We start from the raw sequence: 5676 nt of genomic DNA, 5'->3' as shown, positions 1-5676 counted from the left end.
CGCCACGAACAGCACGTGCACACCCAGCGTCACTCCTGTCAGTAAGGAGGGGTGAGGGTGGAGGGGGTGGTGGAAGGAAAAACATGCGAATGACAATGGCAGTAATGATAATCACGGTAATGATATATAATGATGATCATGATGATGGCAGCAACAAAAATTACGATCATTATCACTGACAATGATGACTTGTGTGTTTTTGTGTCGAAGGTATGAGAATATGCGCCGAGCCACACACACACTGTGTCCAAAGCAGTTTGAGATTTTTGGAAAGGCTTTCAGCTTGAAATATATGTGATGAGGTTATGATGGTGATGATGATGACTGTTTTTGTTGTTGTTGTTGTTATGATTAACTCTTGTACAGCGTTACCAACACGTCAGCACTTCCTCCAACACATTGTCATGTAATTAATAAATGTTCCATTTAATTAAGCTGTATGCAAGCCCACACCTATCGCCCATTATCCGCAGCATGACATCTGTCAAAGGCTGATCCCTCAGAGACAACTTTATACGATTGTGTTCAGCATGCACGATCGCACGGACATTTTTCTCAAGGCTCGGCAAACGGGGTTTATTTCAAGTCGGTAGCGCATTACAGTATTGAATAATATTATAATTCTTTTATGGAATCACTTTTCTTGTGGAGAATGTGATATGTTTATACTTTTGAACTTAATTGGAAGACATTTCAGACTATGTCTTTCACATGCATGGACGTCATAACTGTATGGCATGATGTATTTGCTGTTTACCATATAATCATGCCTTCTTTCACACTCGAACGCATACACACACGCGCGGGCATGCACACACACACACACACACACACACACACACACACACAAGCACGCACAAAAACATGCAGCAAATAAACAGAGAGAGAGATAGAGAGAGAGAGAAAGAGAAAAAGAGAAAGAGATTTCAGGTGTTTTTATTTGTTGGTTGGTGTTTTTTTTCTCAGCGCGTGGCTTGGATTCAACTGGTTTATCAGATGTGTTTGCTGTGTGTGCATGCGTGTATGTTTGTGCAGCGTGTGTGTATGTGTGCATGCTCTCACACTTGTATGCGAGTATGACTGCGTGCACAGGAGTGTTTGCGTGTGTAGAGTCCACGCGCAAAGAACCTCGTCCCGTCTGTGTAAATTGTTTGTATGTTTACAGAAACTCTGATGTACTAGAAGGGTATCGAAACAAAGCGTGATCTGGCTGTTCCAGGTGACCGACTTATGAATCACCCCGAGTCACACGACACACACACACACACACACACACACATACACACACACACACACATACGCACGCGCCTTACCACTCACCAAAGCACACATGAGGCCAATTCGCCAACAGCTTGCAGAACTTGAGAGGTTCTCTCGTGTGAACAAATGCATTTTCCTCGGCATCCTCAGGATTCCCTGGATCCAACAACAGGTTCTCGTCTTCTGACCCAAAAGACTCCATGAAATGATTAGCACATTCCGTGCTCCCCCTCCCTCCCCCCCTTCCCCTACACCCATGTACATTCACTCACTTAATCTCTCTTTGACTCTCTCCCTTACACACACACGCATTATATATATATATATATATATATATATATATATATATATTCTCTCTCTCTCTCTCTCTCTCTCACACACACACACACACACACAAACACACACACACACACACACACACACACTGCAAAGTCAAGGACACACACACACACACACACACACACACACACACACACACACACACCGCAAAGTCAAGGACAGAGATGAAAATACATCATGCATTATAGAAGGCCATCTTGCACGAGAGCCAGCAGAAAACAGTGTAGGCTGCTGTCCTGGTAACAACTTCCCCCCCACACCCCTACCACCCACACCCCAAACACACCCCAGCCTCGCTACCTGCACATTGCGGCTCCACCTCGTCAACAGGCGTGTTGGTGGGCATTCCTCATCAAGGATGAAGGGACAAGTATTGATGCATTGTTGAGGAAAGTCGTCACGGAGAGTCAGCCACACGAGACAGCTTTGTATCCCGTACACGGATATGCCATAGTATACTTGTGTGAGTGCTGGTCTGCCTGCCTGGGAAAATGGAAAAGAAAAGAAAAAAGAAAAAAAAAGACATGAATTGAGCAAAAAGAGCGCTTCTGAAATTCTTGTTTACTACGAAGTACTACCCCTGTTCTTACTGAGTTTCTAGTTTCAGTAACCACAGTATCAGCACAATAACAGGCTAGCTTTAAAAGCCATGGCACTGATTCCGTGAGTCGTCGGATGGAGTAAAAAAACAACAACAACAACCAATACACACCCCAGCCTGCTTTGAAACATACATTACAGAACTAACTTGATAAAGCACAGATATCAGGTTATAGAACTGACCCCTTTAAAACACATAGATTATAACTGACCCCATCATTGATTTCAGGATGTTCACTCCTGATGAGAGAATCCAACAGGATGAAAAATCCAAAAGTGTATGGTGATGGACTACACACTGCCTGTCCCACCTTTACCTGTAAAGCTGAATCAGGCAGTTGTGGAATTTCACATATTTAACTGGTTTATATTGCATGGGGTCTCTGACATGTTTCAGATCGAGAGTTTTCCAGAGACGCGCACGCTACTGTGACTTGCTTTTACATTCATCACGAATTTGACGTAGAACTCATGACGTATTCCTTCGCGTTCTCACAGCAGATAATAGAACATTGAGAACACAAAGTCTTGTCATAGTAGAACGCGAAAGAATATGTCATGAATCCGACGTCAAATACGTGACCAAGGTAACAGCAAGTTACAACTGAGTATGCGTCTTTGGAAATCTCTTATCTTGGCCTATTTCAAAATGTGCCAAAGACCAAATAAAATTTGATAAGTGACATTCTACAGCCGTCTTGTCTTATCTTGTCTATTTTCATGTGGTAACCCCTGTACAGGGCAACAATCCACAACGGGCTGATGCTGATGTTCGGCCGTTAAGCCCCCCCCCAGCCCCCCACCCCCCCACCCCCTAGTTCAGCCAGGGGTACCCGGTCCCCACCCAGCATCAGTAACAACTTTTTTTTAAATGCTGGGAAAAAAATTGCAGTTTCAGATCAACCGGTAAAAGTGGTACAAGCTACAGTGTATGCGTTGGAATTTTTATCTTCTTGATCCTTTTGGATTCTTCATCAAAAGTGAACATCCTGAAATGAATGACGCGTTCAGTTCTATAATCTCTGTGTTTTACTGGATCAATTCTATAATGTCTGTGTTTTACCAGATCAGTGCTATAATCTCTGTGCTTTACCAGCTCAATTATATAAACTATGTTTCCAGGCAGTTTCGCTTTTTTCCGTACGAAGACTGAATAGCTACAGAACTGCATCCCTAAAAAATATATAAATAAATAAAAAATAATAAAATAAAATAAAGTGTCTGGTAGTTCATTAACACTTTACGAATGAGGCAGAACAAGACGTTCTCCACCATGTCTATAACTAACTGTACATCGAAGGGGTTGAAAGTTGAGCTAGCGTAAATCAACATGGTGATTTTCTCATCTTTACTGGGCCATTGTTGAAATGTGCTGTTAGACTGGATAGAACTGAACTGAACTGAACTGAACTATTACACTGGAACTTGAGTTGATGTTGCAGCAACTCGATGTATGTCATAAGAACCACAATCTGAAGTTCGCTTGGCTAGCTGCTGGTTGGACGGACGCTGTTTTTCCAAATTTATATGTGTCATGGGTGATGACCAACTAGTGCCATGGCTTAAAAGGTAGCCCCATACTGTACTGAGACTGTGGTTACTGAAACACAAATTGTCAATGGAATACAATTGCCGTAGAAACAAAATTCAAAAAGTGTTCAAGTTCTGTCCGTTCATATGTATACCTTGTTGTTGTTGTTGTTTATGTTTTTGTTTGTTTGTTTGTTTGTTTTGTCAGGCAGACTGACAGGCAGCCACAAATATACTAAGGCATGTATAAAATGTATAACACTAGCTAGACACAATACTGTCTCTACTGGTTGGCTGTGCGTGAAGGGTTTCCTCGGTAGATATACTTCACTAGCTCTCGTTCATACATTATTTCTTGGCGAGGAATGCTCATGAACACACCTGTTAACGAGGGGAAGCCCATGTACAGGTTGGGAATCTGGAGTACTTTGGGCTGTACAGCATCTTTATACCGGTTTCCTAGTAGATCTTGTGTAGCTGGCCTTCTTTTATACACACTGGGCGCTACAGCATCTTAATACCTGTTTCCTAGTAGATCTTGTGTAGCTGGCCTTCTTTTATACACACTGGGCGCTACAGCATCTTAATACCTGTTTCCTAGTAGATCTTGTGTAGCCGGCCTTCTTTTATACAGTGGGCGCTACAGCATCTTAATACCTGTTTCCTGGTAGATCTTGTGTAGCTGGCCTTCTTTTATACAGTGGGCTGTACAGCATCTTAATACCTGTTTCCTGGTAGATCTTGTGTAGCTGGCCTTCTTTTATACTTTGGGCTGTACAGCATCTTAATACCTGTTTCCTGGTAGATCTTGTGTAGCTGGCCTTCTTTTATGCATGGTATAGCCTATTTTATCTGTTTTCTTCTTGTGTAGCTGGGCTTCTTCTATACATGGTATAGCCTATTTTATCGGTCTTGGTTTAAATAATCTTTAATTATTCAACAATACACATGATTACAATGCAATGAATGACAAAAGAGCATCAACAAGCTTAAAGCTTTATCGGTCTTCATCTTGTGTAGCTAGCCTTCTCTCAAGAATGATATAGCCTATTTCATCCGCTTTGGAATTTGCAGTGTTCATATGTGTGTGCTTGCACCTCTCTCTCTCTCTCTCTCTCTCTCTATCTCAAACTGTATTTTTTATTCTGTGTGTACATGTGTGCCTCTGACACTCTGTGTGTGCGAGTGTGTGTGTGTGTGTGTGTGCGTGTGTGCGTGTGCGTGTGTGCGCGCGCGCGCGTGCGCATTCATGCACCTGTGTTTTTCGGTCTCCTTGGCTTTCGATTCTCGACTCAGTCTGTTTTCTTTCGCGTGCGTTTATATGCGCGACTGAAAAATAATTATATGTGTGTGCATACTCATGTGTGTGTGTGTGTGTTAGTGTGTGTGTGTGTGTGTGTGTGTGCGTGTGTGTGTGCACCCGCGCGTGTGTGGTGTGTATATTGTGTGTGCGCGAACGCGTTGTGTAAAACCCGTGGGAAAGAGGCAAGAAGAGAAGGGGTCAGTCGAATCCACACTACGAAGAGGTAGGCCCACCCGTCACTGAGACGTGACGCGCACGGCCTTGTCAGGAGCACAGGAACCGTACGTGGCCGTGGCCCACAGATCAGGGGGAAAAACAGTCGACACTCCAGCGAGCGTCTGTTTACAACCACCCCACTCGCCCGGCAGACCTACTTTCAGCCTGCAATAAATCTCTCTCTCTCTCTGGATCAGAGGATCTCCAGTCCGTGTGAACTGACTGAACGCGTGGTGTTGCCACACTGACGACCCCTCGTCCTCGAACCTCTCAATCCCATTGTTCACCCCCCCACCCCACCCCCCTGACCCGCCTTTAACTTCTCCCTTCTAAAGCTTTTATCTACCCACACGCCCATCCACACCCATACCCCTTTAAGCCCTCTTTCCAAACACAGGCCCACTCTGATGGTGATTACTCAATACCGT

Source organism: Babylonia areolata, chromosome 4, assembly GCF_041734735.1.
Source record: "Babylonia areolata isolate BAREFJ2019XMU chromosome 4, ASM4173473v1, whole genome shotgun sequence".
NCBI lineage: Eukaryota > Metazoa > Mollusca > Gastropoda > Neogastropoda > Buccinidae > Babylonia > Babylonia areolata.
The sequence above is the reverse complement of the archived record's forward strand: the minus strand, read 5'-3'. Positions refer to the sequence as shown.